The sequence below is a fragment of the Parasteatoda tepidariorum genome, chromosome 7 (genome assembly GCF_982258835.1).
Source record: "Parasteatoda tepidariorum strain Cologne lab strain chromosome 7, Ptep-v5.0, whole genome shotgun sequence".
NCBI classification, from domain to species: domain Eukaryota; kingdom Metazoa; phylum Arthropoda; class Arachnida; order Araneae; family Theridiidae; genus Parasteatoda; species Parasteatoda tepidariorum.
The window spans coordinates 6,357,975-6,372,819 of NC_141761.1; the positions used below are offsets into that span (position 1 = coordinate 6,357,975).

The window sequence follows — 14,845 nt, forward strand, 5'->3', positions numbered from 1 at the left end:
TAAAGGTTTTTAAATACTTCTCATCATTGAGAGAGGAAAAATAAAATCCTTTTTATTCATTAGAAGTGATTTTTCAGTGAAATGAAGTATGTACTTAAAAGAAATATGTATCTGTTATAACGTTCCTTCAAAGATGTATGTTGAGCAATAAAGGAAAAATTCTACATTATAGCCTCATCATTTAGTATAGTTAAGTTCCCTCACATTTGTCCTAGTTTTCTGAATTCATATTTTTTAAATCATTCAATTCATATGTTACCGACAAAGTTTGAAATCCGGCATTGTATAGAATGCCTAAAACTAACCGACAATGTATGAAGCAATTTCTGTTTCACACATTTCCTATAGGCATTCTATGGAATGCCAAATGAGAAGTATAAAATACATCTCCGATTCGTCAAAATGTCATTCAAGTCTGCCATGTTGCAGCAAGTAAGTTAATGTCTTATTTTTTTTTTGTATGAAAATTTTGTTTCCCTCACTGTTAAAAATATCTTTCCAAAATTACGGTAAAAGGAACAGCAGCAGTCTGTCCATCCGATTAACCGTAAAGTTTACGGTTGAGAAAAGTTATTTACCTTTACGGATTTAATACTGTTTACAACAAACACGGTTAAAAAACAATGTTAACAAAACTAAACGGTTGTACTACTGTATACACCTAATACAGTTAATTAACCAGGTCTAAAGAATTTAATTGCTTTATAACCGTATAGTTTAGTATTGTTTAATAACAGTAAATATAAAAGTCTATGGTTTAGAAACTATTTACAACATCTCGGGCTAAAGAGATAACTATCATTTATAACAATAAAATAGAATAATTGCTTCATATGGAATGTCACTGAATATGTATGGAATCTTTACGATTTATTTTCTAATTGGAACTAATACAGGTAAAAAAAATTAACATTAAGCCGTTTATAAATTTATGAGACTAAAACATTGAATTACGATCAGAAGATGCAAACAGCTTATTAAAACTGTTAAGTAAATTGTTAACTCTATAATATTAGTGACCAAGATTTCAGAAAACAGATTAGGTGCTGAAATAGTTTAAATTTTTCTAAGAAATATGAAAATAGTTCGCAGCTATAAAATTACACAGGCGGAGAAACTTAATAAATTTAATGGTAACCTAAGGCCTGTCGGGTGACCATTTTCTTAACATTGCTTGTCTACCTGAATAGGAACTATACAACAACAGGGTCCTTATTGCTTGTTTGGCATAAGGCCAGTAAGAATGAAATTTTCAACAGGTTAGATACTGAACTTCAAGATATATCATTTAATGTATACGAAAACAGAATATAAATGATAATTAGAACAATTTATACCAAAATTTTTGAAAGTTAAGTTATTCTCAAAACTAAACTAGGTAATTCTAACATCAACTGCTTCAACTTTTTAAGTAAAATAAAGTTTTTTATTAAAACTTCATAAACATGTTGATAAATTGCAGATAATGAAAAGAAAACAATTACAAATAACAAAAATGACTTTATTAATTTCTACAAATCATTTCATATAAGCAAAATAAACACCTTTAAACACTTTTTTAAAAATGTTACGCACCCTGTGAATGAAGGAAAGAATAAAAAATTGATGAATTTATTAATGTCGACAATCTTTCACCCAACTGTCAAAGATAGAAAGCTTAAAATCTTGGGTGAATTTCTGATAAACAATCTTTTCCCTTTCTACTTTGGAGCCAGACACTGGATTTATTCTAACAAAGCACCTGAAAAATATGTCAAAATTAGTAAAAAATAATTTCATGTACATCAATTTTCTTGGGCTTCACAAAATCTACTGTTAATTTGTATAACAAAATATTTAAAATTTCTCATAATTAAGCTTATTTATCATAATGTTTGATTTATTAGTGATTTGATTTCAGTAAAAAAAAAAAAAAAATCGTGAGTTAAATCAGAGCTTCTAATCTTTAATCAGGGGTCTGTCCAGACATTTTGTGAAAGGTCCGTTTTTGTAAAATTGTGAAAAAATTACTCGTAATTTGTGAATATAAAATAAACGTTAAGTCACATTCTTTCAACCAGGGTCTGTTATTGCAAAAAAACTTTTTCAAGGAGTTTTTAAATTGTAAGGACATACAAGATTATGCTTAACACTGTAAAATTATAATAAATAAAAAATAATAAATTTTCAAAAATAAACAGCAATTGCTGCAACTAAATGAGAGGGGCAACATACAAATATTTCGTATTTAGCTTTTACTGCTGAATATTTATTTCGGACGAATAAAGGAAGAAGCGTCTGCCAAAGACAAAACTTAATTCGTTTACATCTGTCTTTCTCCCCCCCCCCCGGGATTCGATTAGCAAAACAATAATGAAGATAAACAAATTTGTGAAGGGTCCGATTAAAAGATAAATTATTTTGTGAAGGGTCCGTTTTTAAGAACTATTTGAATTAATAATTAAATTTTAATCATAAACAGCAATTCTGATAAGATATTGTTCCAATCATAGGTTTATTTAAAATATAATTGGTTTTAATGAATAATATATTGAAACACACATCAGGTAAATTTTTGTGCAACAATTGGAAGAATGGTATAAAAAGTCATGTTTATAGGTCTTGTGGCATTCTAACGATTTGCTAAAACTTTTTTTTTTTTTTTTTTGCTCAAGAACTTTAGAGCTTATGGGAGGGGGGGAGAGGAAGAAATATACAAGAAAAATCAATAAAATTTTTAATACCTCTAATATGTAATAAGACGCAAACCAAGTTGCTACAGCTACTGCATCTTTAATTTTGGTGTTTACGGCTATGCCATCCATAGTTCCTCACACCTCAACATTGATGTCCCTAAAATTAAAAATAAATAAATAATAATAATGAGTGATATGAGAATAAAAAAATACATTATCTTATAAATTAATTTATAATTATCACAAAATTTTAAATTTAAACATTTCTGAAAACATTCAAATGCTAAGACAACAAAAATTAGATATAGATTATTTCAAACGTGTGGAGATGCATCTCCCAGCAGTGAGAAATTTTATAAAATTCTAATTAATTTTCTCAATTATTAATAAAAATATCTTATGCAAGTTTAAATAGGGAGAGAAATATCCCAGATGAATTATTTTAATTCTTTTAATCATTTTTCTCTTTTTAAACAATAGCTAAAATTAAACTAAAAATATCTTGACATTTTTAGTCACTGGCAAATTGAAACTCTATGTTTGTGGATCACACAATTACCTAAGACATGGATGCTTTGGTAACGATTGCAGATCAAGTGGTTTGAAGACCTGAAAGAAAATTAACTATTTAGATGTACCTACACTAAGTACATACTTAATAAGTTTGAAATACATTTATATTTAAATAAACTTATTAATAGTAAAACAGCAAATTAATTTATTTGCAACTAACGAGTTACACTTAAACTTTACACGGATCTCATGTCTATGAGTTGACATGTGGAGATAGTACACTCTAGATGAGTAACTTACATAATTACATATATTGCAATGATACATTATAAATTTTGCTTTTAAATTATTATTCATCACATTTTCAATTTAGCCTACATTTCACTTTTGCAAACTGTAAAAACATATAGCACCTTGCCTCATTACATTAAAATAACTTAAAGTGAATTTAAGTAATAAAAATGAACACACTAGATATGTTGTAACAGCAATTAATGGGATAAAAGCTAGAAAATAAAGACTAAATAATGAATATGAGAATTTTAAAAAGGAATTTAATTGTGTAAAATTACTAAATACTCTACTACACTTTATAAAAACTAGAAATTTTTTTTAATTTGACTCTTTTTTCAATACTTAGGTATGTTCAGGTTTAGTAGTCGGCCTGAAAAAAAAACACAAATAAATAAAGACATTTTTTGTACATAATGGATGTACCAGACTAACTATAACTGAAATAAAAGGCTGGGATAGCTTGGTCGATAGGACCCAGGGCACATGTCCAAGAGTTCGTGGGTTCGATCCATGCCAGCCGAAGACTCCATGTGTAGTAAATGGTGGCTGATGAACATTAAATTTGTCGAGTCCCTCATGATTTTGTAACAAATCAATACTTCTGGGAGTACTGATCCAGGAGTTTTCTTGTCTTCTGGATTGGTTCAAAATTACAAGGCTACGGAGTTGAACATTTGTTGTCATAAACCCAAAAATTGGGTTGGCTGTTCAACAACGGATATAAAATAAAATATAACTGAAGTATAATTTGCTCCACTAAAGTGTAAGAAAAGCAATTTCAACATAAAAGAAAGAAAAAACTATTTTTAAATTCAAAACCTACTATTTTTAATTATTATTTTGTTTAGAAGAGAACACTTTTACAATTTCTAGTATAATTTTGTCAATATTGTACAGTATTGTGCAAAATTAACAGTCACCACCTACTTTAAGGCACTATACATAACAAATGGCAATTCGCTAGCTAGTTGTCACACTGTCACTTTTTTCATAAAAAATATGCCTTTTACTATTTTAATAAATTGGAATCATTAAGAAGACTTTATAATATTCTGAACTTTATTTTACGGTTAATTCGCAAACTATCAACCAAGGTGGCATTAACCTCTTTTGCTGCTTCAATCAGATAAACATTTAATAGATATTAATTATTACCAGTCAGTTTTTTTTCTCGATAAATTTATTAAAGCAATGAGTTTTTGAGTTGGTTCATGCTATCAAAAGTAACCAGAATGTCATCAAGTTCATTTTAATATTTAGTATAGAACAGAACTAATCAAAACTTTTAATTTATCACAAGGTCAAATGTTAATTATATATATTGAGGTAAAAAAGACTTCTTAAAATAATTTAGGGAATAAGTCCATACAAGGATCTGTGCTGCCACTATCACCAATGTGCCAAATGAATTTCAAACTACCAAATTTAGGATAAACAAATATACTACAAAAATACAATAATAAATTCTTAAATAATTGCAGTCAATAAATATTATGTGACTTAAGGATTTTTAAGGCGACAAACCTGAAATGAAGTATCTGTTTACAGTCGATGGTAAAGCATTTGTGAGATTCTGATTTAAAACAAATTTATTTTCCAGCATGGATGTTGCAATCCATGTTAGTGGATTTGTCTGATACATCAAGAACTTGCAGAAATGGAAAATGATTAGTCAGTTAAAACTTTATTTAATATGAAATGAGTGATGTCATGGCTTCGTGAGGAAACAAATACCCAAATTCAATCAAATGAGCAAGAAAACTATTGTTACCGATTCCATCTTCATATTTAGCTGAATGTGGATTTAGTGCTGTAAATGATTTCATTGGTAAAAAAAAGAAATCGTCTGGATATAACACAATGGGGAGACTTGAGACTGAAGCTAACCAAATTGGACCACCTAAGATAAAATCTATGTGCAGCAAGCATCAAGGGCAAGAATCTCACTAAATTAAAATATTAAATTATTATAGAAAAATCTTTATTAAAATCATTTGAATTTTTCATTATATGTTCTGAAAATTTACTTATTTTGTTTCGCTAACAATTTTCTCTTCCTAAATTTCTTAAATGAACAATTCGATTTTCTTATATTAAAATTATGTATATGTTAACAGTAAATTATTTTGGGTCAAGGCCGTAGCCCGGATATTTTTTCGGGGGGGGGGGTATATGGTAAGAAGCAAGGACAGTTTCAGACATGCAAAGTAGGGGGAAACATTGTAACAAATATTGTTTATTCTGTTGTTTGCAAAAGTTAAACTAGTAATTAAAAAATATTACATAATACTTATTTTTCAATTAATATTACATAATAATTATAATCAATAGGTAAACAAAGTTTACAAAGACATGCAACGGGGATTTGAAGAAAATTTTTTGATTACTTTCTTAGGACAAACCAGAATATCCCGAAATATGCTTAATAAAGTTAGTTAATAAAAGGTTTGATTCGACAGTTTTTGTTTTTCTTTTTACTGAGAGGCTCAAAGAAAGACTAAAAAGTTTGAATCCCAGAATTTCGGGGGGGGGGGGATTTGTCCCGACGGTCCCCCCCTGGCTACGGGCCTGTTTTGGGTACTTATAAAACTTAAAATTTTATTTCGTTAAAATTTTTGAGGAATCATTTACCGTAAATTCTGAACTATTTATGTTGTGTTTTTTTTTTTTTTTTTTTTTTGTATAGGAGAACAATGAGTATTTAAGTGTGATTTATAGACATCATAAACCAAGTCTTGAGTGCTTTTAGTAATGTTAAATGCAGTTTTTATTTCTTAAATGTCTTCTTTGAACTGTATGAATTGAAGGTTATGCTTGAGTGTTTTAAGGTTGCATGTTGTTTTAATTAATGTATAAAGGGAAGTGTTTATTCCCGTGTTAGCATTTGGAAATGTGTGGAATTATGTTTTTTGAAGATTTAGAGTTGCAATAAAAATGAGTTTTAAATGTTAAGAGTTTCCTGTAATTCATTAGATATTTGTCTACTGTATAACCTGGGTAACCGTTACGAAAGTTAAATTTAGAGATCACACCTAGAGGGGTAACGGTACAGTACAACTGAAACACATTTAAAGAAGTTTTGCATTAACTTAACAAAGAAAGAAAAATGATTTGCTAATTAGTTTTCTTTCTTTTTTTTTATGAAACCATATTCTCACCCTTGAGGACTATTTTTAATGAAGCATCAAGTTTTCCATTTCAAAACGGGGTCTTCAATTCTTTATAAAAGGGTAATTACAATAACACCTGTTTTGTTAGCAGATGTTTTACTTACTCATCCAAAGATGTCTTTTAAAAAAAAATCGTTTTCATTCTCCAACAGAACTTTTCTTTTTAATTTTTTCTTTGTATGAAACAATTTTAAAACGATTTTATAACTCTAAAGAACTTGTAGTTTTCTTTGGCATTACATTTAAAAATAATTATACTTAAAACAAAGTTTTTTTAAAGTGCTTGCGTAAAAAGAGAATTAAAAGTAATCGAAATAGTAATGATATTCCTCAATTTTAAAGTATCAAAATATATTTATATTTATTGAACGATTACACCACATACACTCTTAGTACTTCGAACTCAGAAGGAAAGGTAAAAAATGTTGGAATTATCAAAAATACGAGTTTCGAATGAATACTTGAAAAACGCTGATTTCACGAAGTTACTGAAAAAGAAATGAACGTACTTTAAAATGGCTTTTTTATAATGATTACCCACGAGTTGTGTCAGATTAAATAGATTGCTAATCTGATAAATAAGCTACTCTAAATTATAATCGAATCAACCATTTTGAGCGATTATAACTTTTCTGGGGCAATCTCTTTACAAACAATATTATACACACGCTGTAGAAATGTTTACTCTTTAAGGGTTGATTTATACACACTTAAAGTATTAATTCTTAGTTTAAATTAACAGTACTTTGAATCAGATTATAAAAGTAGCAAAAGCATTTTGTTTCAAGCATTTATCTACCTACATCTATGATGATAGTACAGCAAAAAGAATCAATCTAAATATGTTTTGTTGTAACGTATTATAAACCGGTTTAAAGGAGTAAACTTAAATATGCTTATTAATTAGTGTTAACTATTAAGTTACGAAATCAGGCAAAAAACAAAAGCGCACTTTCCTCGAATATAAAATGAAAATTTTTTTGTTGTTGACTGATAGGGATTTTAGCACAAAGCAGCCGGAATTGTGTAAAATAGGGGCCCAATAATTTAGTCTTTTGTTTGGGACCCTTAATGTTAATTTTACTTTTTGCTCATTTCACTATTTCGTGGACTTTTCAAGCAAACCAAAACATTTTTACACATAATTATAAATTTTTTTTAATTATTTCGTTAAGTAACTATCGAACACTTTTAATAATGTGTGTAAATTTTTACACCGTTTTAAAGCATGTAACTTTAAATGATGAAATTTAAACGAAATCGGTTGAACAGTTTCTGAGGTATCCAATTTAAGAGAGTCGTATACTTAAAATTTGATTTCTTGTGAACTACTGTGCAGATTTCATTCGAATTTTGTATTTTGTCATTTTAAATAATTTTGTAATTTAAATTAATAGAAATAATATTCGTAAATAATAGAAAATAACGAATAATTATTAAAAAGTATTTTTTTCTGCTAATTATCTTCAATTCAACGCGCTTTATAGGTAAGAGTAAGAATTATTTTTAAATTGCTTTGCAATGAGTGTTAGCTATTAAAATTAAGGCATTTTGTATTTTGGCATTTTAAATCGATAAAATGAAAAAGCGTCTTTCAAAATCACTTAGTGGTTTGTTATTGATGTGAAACAAAGTCTGATAGTTTAAAAAATTCTTTTATCTTTATGTGGAAAAAAGGCGTTTACATTTATGAGTTCGTTTTTAAAAAGTATAACCAAAATTTTCTTGAATTTAGAATGTTTAATTTATATATGTATATCACACGCCTGTTGAGGCAAAAAAAATTATTTTAACTTCAATCAAACTCTGCTCGGCCTTTTTTTTTCGATGCCTCACCCTTTAACGAAAGATGAGAGGTTTTACATAATGCAAATACCGAGAAAGAAAAAAAACAAGTTCTTTTTAAAAATACTCTAACTTTGTTTATTGAAACTTAATATTTTGGAATATTAATTTCTACAGTAGATAGAATAATAAAAAAATTCTGATTTTTATGAAGTTTTGTTAAAAGAGTAACCGAAATGCGCATTTTTTGTTTCTTGATTTGCATAGACTTGGTCAAACTGATTAGATACGATTCTAATAAATAAAACAAACATCATTATCATGTACAATTATAATTAAATCAAGGATTAGAATTCCTTTGCGCCGGCCGAGCGGTTAGCGTGCCTGACTGCGGGTTATCCGTATCCCTCTCTCTTTGTGTTGTGTGTGTGTATGATGTGGCCCACCCTATAAATGGGTTTGTGGCAGTGACTTTGGTTCACAGGTGCCCACTGGGTAACGCGAAATGAGCAACAATTCTGGCATAGTATAGGCAAAGAATCAAATTCAGTGCCTGCCATTGGAAAAAATAAAAAATATTCCTTTGCCCTTAGGAGATTTTCCTTTCCATTTAACATTTCTTTCATATTATCCCAATGTTTGATCAAGGAGTTTCTTTGTCTTCTGGCCTGGGTTCGAAATTACAAAACTAGGAATTTTCAACACTGGACATAAAATAAAATTATAATCGTGACTGATTACAATTTTTATCGTGAATTATAATTACTTGTACTCGGTAAACGTGTAGTAGCAAAACAGGTTCGAACACTGCTCTTCCATGCAATTCGAACAAAGTACAATTAATTTATGAAATCTCTTAATAGGTATTTAATAACTGTCGTTGAACAGCCGAGCCATTCTTGGGTCCAAGACTACTAATGTTCAACTCCGTAGCCTCGTAAATTTTGAACCAATTCAGAAAACTCCTGGATCAGCAGCCCCCATAGGTATGATTTTTATGGGAACACGGAGGACTTTGTGACTCGTTAGATCAAACACCCTTACTTCACGGGGAATCTTCGGCAGACGGGGATCGAACCCTCTTGGACATGGGTCCAGTGCCCTATCCACCAGGCTACCCTTTCTTCATAGGTTGCATACAAATCATTCCTTAAATCCTTTGAGGCAAAAAGCAACAAGATAATGAAACTACTGTAGTCTCGCTACTCTTTTCGTAGTGTAAAGAAAAGTAGTGTAGTAAGTATTGCGATTAAAAAAATAAAAACAATAGTTTGTTTTTTTGCAAAAAAACAATTCCTGGCAACTACTTTTAATGTCAGTTTAGAAGAAAAAAAACACGGCTCTATCGGAACAAATTTTTCGAATTTGATGGGTACAAATCTTGGCAGGCAGGTCCATCAATGGATGCAATGAAAATGACAGCTGCAATGAGCTGTAACAGAAAAATGACGTATTTAAAATCAAGTATAACTAATATTTCAAACTAGCCCTTACGAAAAATAGGTCACACTTTGAAATGCGAATGCACACCAGTGAAACATTGATGTTATTTTAAATAAAATGGAACATATTTTCGATGTACTTAACTGCTTAGAGGAAATAAAATAGCATTAAATAATAAGAAATTGCAAGCATTTGATAATTTCGCATTTCTTAAATTAAATATACGAGAAAGGCATAAAAAATTAAATGAATAAATTCGAAAAAAAAATTTGGAATAACAAACTGGTTCATATACACAATTTATTTATTTATTCTTAACAGAATGAGTATTTCTTAAAAATATTAAATGACCTCTCAAGTTTTATGTTTAAATTTTAATTAAGAAATTGCTGAGTTGTCTACGTTTTTTTTAAAAAACAAACAGCTCATAAAACACAAAAATTTAGTGGGCGGTCCCTGAATTCGACATAGAACTTTTTAAAACTGTTAAATCAATATTTAATCGAATAAATGTAAGAGACACGAAAATTTCAATGACTTTTTCGTTGATAAATTAGACTTTGTTACTAGCAAAAAATCAAACTAATGAAATTAATATTTGATTAAATCAAATTAATATATGATAAAAGCATAACAATCAAATAAATATTGAGCTCGTTGGGAAAAATGACGAGATTTTGCAAACAAAGTTTTAAAAATACGATTTCCTTTCCCTCCCATGTCACCCTTATTAGGGGAGATAAGAATTAATGGGTAAACTCCCACACCGCCCTTAATTTATTTCTCTGAACACCTGCATAAGTGAAAAAAAAAGTGATCGCTCTTTTCAGATTTATTGATTTACTTATCATGCTCCGTGGTCGGTTGATTTTCTTAAAACTTTATGTTATGTGAAGATAAAAAAAAAACTGCATGATGAAAAAAATTAGTAGACGACGATTTACAAAACTATGTTCTTTTATTTCAATTAGAAAAAAAAAAGAGACAAGCAAAATTTATTAAAAAAGAACTTTATAATTACTATTCTACTTATCTTTGTTTAAAGATTCAAACTCATTGCCTTACAATCAAGTGTTTCCTTTATAAAAGAGAAATAAAATAAAACAAACTTTGAATATTAAATGTTGAAAGAATTTGACCAGGATGTGAATTAAAATAAAGGTTTATGTTTCACTTTAAGCGTTGTTTTCAACGTAACAGTTTTATTTTATTTTTAAATATATCTTGCATTTAAATCTTAATCGAATCTGATGACATACTGAAGTTACTAGTACACGTGCCGCAAACTTTCTAGAGAAGTGCAAACGGATTCATCTAAATAAATCGATTCACTAAACTGAACGAATTTCTAAATCGATTCTTTTTTTCTCATTAAAATGGGAGAGTCGTTGTAAGAGGAGATCGTGAATTAGTTGATCTAGGCCAGCGGTTCCAAATATTTTCCCGCAGTGGACTACTCGTTAAGACACGGTTCCAAGCAGATCACCGAAGTCAAGCATCACTGGCTGCGGTCAGTGTGCGGGTGGGTGACCCACTTGGATCAGTCTGCGTAGGGACCGAGGGTGTGCGGTATTGGTCCTCGTTAAACTGTGCTACCGTAAAGTGCTCGACTTCGCGTGCAGGTCGTTGGGCTACCGAAGCGGGGGTGCCATCCCCTCCGTAGAGGATCAAAATTGTGATGGCATGTCTTCGGATTATCCCCAGGGATGTTTCCCAGACCGTCGCCAATAGCCCACTGTACAGCTCTAGTGCGACGTAAATGAACTACAACTACAACAACCAAATATTTTTCGCCTATCGAACCCTAAATAAGTAATCTTATTTCGGCAGGAAAAAAAAGTTTTTTTTTCAAAAACTAATTTAATGAATCGATTCACAAAAATGAGTTGATTAAAATATCGATTCGTTCATTTTCCGCACATCACTGCTCTACAGTTCCTGGTCAAATTATTAGATTCACTATACGATTCTATGTAAAATCTTAATTACCAGGTGGTACTATACAGCATTATGGTTTTCACTTGTTTATGTTCGTGTATAAATTAATACAAATAGGAAGTATATAAAAAAAATCTCCTGACATGTATGTTTAAATATTGCGTATAAACTCGTGTAATTATTGAAACACTACAGCTCGTCTAATAATTTGGTCTAATTATTTTAATATACTTATAAAATACGTGATATAATAAATATTCTCTATTTATATAATATACGGTCTAATTTAACCGGTCTAAATTATGTCCGCTCTAACAGACACCATTGTGACTAATTTTAATACAGTCGAACCCCTATATACCGAATTTTATGAAGTAGGGAAATAATGACTCCGACTTAGAAGGCGATGATATTGAATCTCCAGTGAATAACTGTTACTTTTTCTGATGTTTTGCAAGATTTGGAAACAGTGAAATCTTACCTAATGCAGCAACGATGACGGAGTATTTTCTTGACGTTGAATTAGGCAAACCTTACTCACGAAATGCTTTAAAATTAATCAGCGTGTCCTAAATAAAAAAAGTGTGAGATTTCTATTTATTTCGTGTATTTGCTTATTAGAGATGTTGCACAATTTTTTATTTTATTTTGCCCCAATATTACGAATTGTCCCGTTTTAGCGAATAATATTTTCAGTCTCTATGAATTTGTTAAATCGGGGTTCGACTGTATATTAAAAATTCAATTTAAAGTTATCGTGGTAACTCCCTTTAAGTTGAGTCAAAAATCTGAATTCGGCGTAAAAAAAAACGCGTTTTTCATGGTACCCTAGGGTTCTGAGAATTTAGATTAATTAAATTAGTATGGTTGCGAGAGGTTCCGGGTTCAAATCCCGGTCGGGCCCCAAATTCTTTTGATACAGCATTCGCCTTCCAATGATGCGAACCGGGGTACGATCCGGCTTGCACTGACCACAATGCTGAAATGAAATATCCTCAGTGGTAGACGGATCATGGGCTAGGGTCCCCTTGCTGTCACACTAACCGTGGGAGGTTCTCGTGGTCTTCCTCTCCATGTAACGCAAATGTGGGTTAGTCCCATTAAAAAGTCCTCCACAAAGACAAATTTCTCCCACTATTTGATACAGGGGTTCCCTTGTCTTCTGGATCGGGTTCGAAATTACAGGACTGCGGAGTTGAACATCAGTAGTCGTAAACCCATAAATTTGGGTTGGCTGTTCAACGACGGTTATAAAAAAATTAAATTAGTAACAATTTTTGAAATCTTCAAATTGTATTTATATCCAATTATTATTTATTTAATATATCGGTTATTTCTATTGAATTATTTAAACAAAATTACGCAGTTTCTAAAAAATAACTTGACTACTGAAGTTTTGTCTCTGACCTTTATTTTCTATTTTTCGCCGGTAACTTTACGTTTTAAAATTAAGTTTACGTTTGTCATACACGTCTAGAAAATCTTGAAAATGAGAGCATATTTTTGAGCGTGGGAAATATGTCGACTAGCTTCTTGCGATTTTTATTAAATAAATGCACTAGTGGTTTCCGACAAACTTTACAGAGAAAGTAAACAAGTTTAATTGTAAAGAAAAGTGTTTCTCTAATAACCATTTTCAATGTTTGTATCATTCGTTTTTTTTTCTTGCTCATTTTCAGTTTATACTAGATTTGTTCTAAATACAAAGTTAGTACAGGTCCAGAAGAATTCGTTGATCTGACACAACATCTAATTTTAATATTATTAAAGTTAAAACAATTACAAAAATAAATTATTCATTTCAAAGTTAATGGTAGTCATTCTGTGTTTATTAAATCGGTGTTCTGCCACATCAATCATTTCGAATTCGGTAGCCGGAAAGATATGGGAAAATATGTTTTCTTACGATTTTATATCCTTTATGGCATATGCAGCGTTTTATAAAAATATTTATAATTCGTTGAAACTATTAAGGTAGCATCACGTGCCAATCTTTAGATCAAAAAAGTTTTTGGTTATCCTATTTTTTTAATTTTTATTGGGCTCCATATACCCTTTAAAAAACCGCCAGTTTCCGTGATGAAAGCAATACGTACAATAAACTTAACAGCACAATACGTACTGGTCTTAAACAAGAAGCTTTAAAAGCAATTATGAACATCTACCTAAATGGAAAACCCCTTTCAGATTTCTGTTCAGAAACCTCTGTAAATCATTGGCTTGATTGTGGAACTGGCAAACGTCATATTTGATTCATTTAAAAAACGCAGTACCCTCGGATAACTTGACCTTTGTCATTTAAATTATTTCATAAAATAAATACTAGGTTTTACTATTAGTAACCTAGTATTTGTAATCATAGTAACTACTAATTCATTGTGATATAAATGTTTGTAATAAATAGGAGGAAATTATATTTTCATATATATTTAAAAGCGACGGGTTAGTTTCAACGGAGGACGGGTGCATTGTTGGACAAGCCGTCCTCGGGGTAAAATTTCTGAGTTTTTTCGAGCCCTGATATTAAACTAATTTAATAAGTTTAAATCTGAATTTACAAATCATGCAGGGGACGCGCCCGAGTTTATGTATGGTAGCTTGTTATTCATTTTAGTAAGGAAAAAAGTTCCCATACTAAAATGAATAACAAGCTACCATATTCACTTAAATAATGTTAGCGTAGTTTCTTAAAGCAATGGGATTTATCTGAATTTTTAACTATTTGTGATTTAAAGTATCAAGTAATTGAAAAAAAAAATTAATTACAATCGGATGGAAATTTTAAGAAGGAAAAAATAATCTTGCTGTGTTCGAAGCAATAAATCAGCTAATTAGTTTAAAAATTTTTATAACCTTGGTTTTTAGGGACATATTTAAATGAATAATTATTTAAGATGAATGACTGTTACGTGACTGCACAGCGAAATTTTATAAATACTCATACTTCAATTATGATAAGTAAATGAGTAGTATAATTAAATTAATGACTACTTTAAATGAGAATTATTTTTCTAACATAAAAAAATG

The 14,845-nt window shown here is 30.1% G+C and overlaps 1 long non-coding RNA gene across 1 annotated transcript; it reads right to left on the bottom strand.

The window, feature by feature from the left end:
* Positions 1 to 1,499: 1,499 nt before the first annotated feature.
* On the bottom strand, positions 1,500 to 4,308 carry LOC147806785 (uncharacterized). Its single transcript, XR_015435223.1, has 3 exons — positions 3,235 to 4,308; positions 2,724 to 2,832; positions 1,500 to 1,741 (listed from the first exon to the last, which is right to left on the bottom strand). It is a non-coding gene; the product is annotated as an uncharacterized LOC147806785 (long non-coding RNA).
* Positions 4,309 to 14,845: the final 10,537 nt, after the last annotated feature.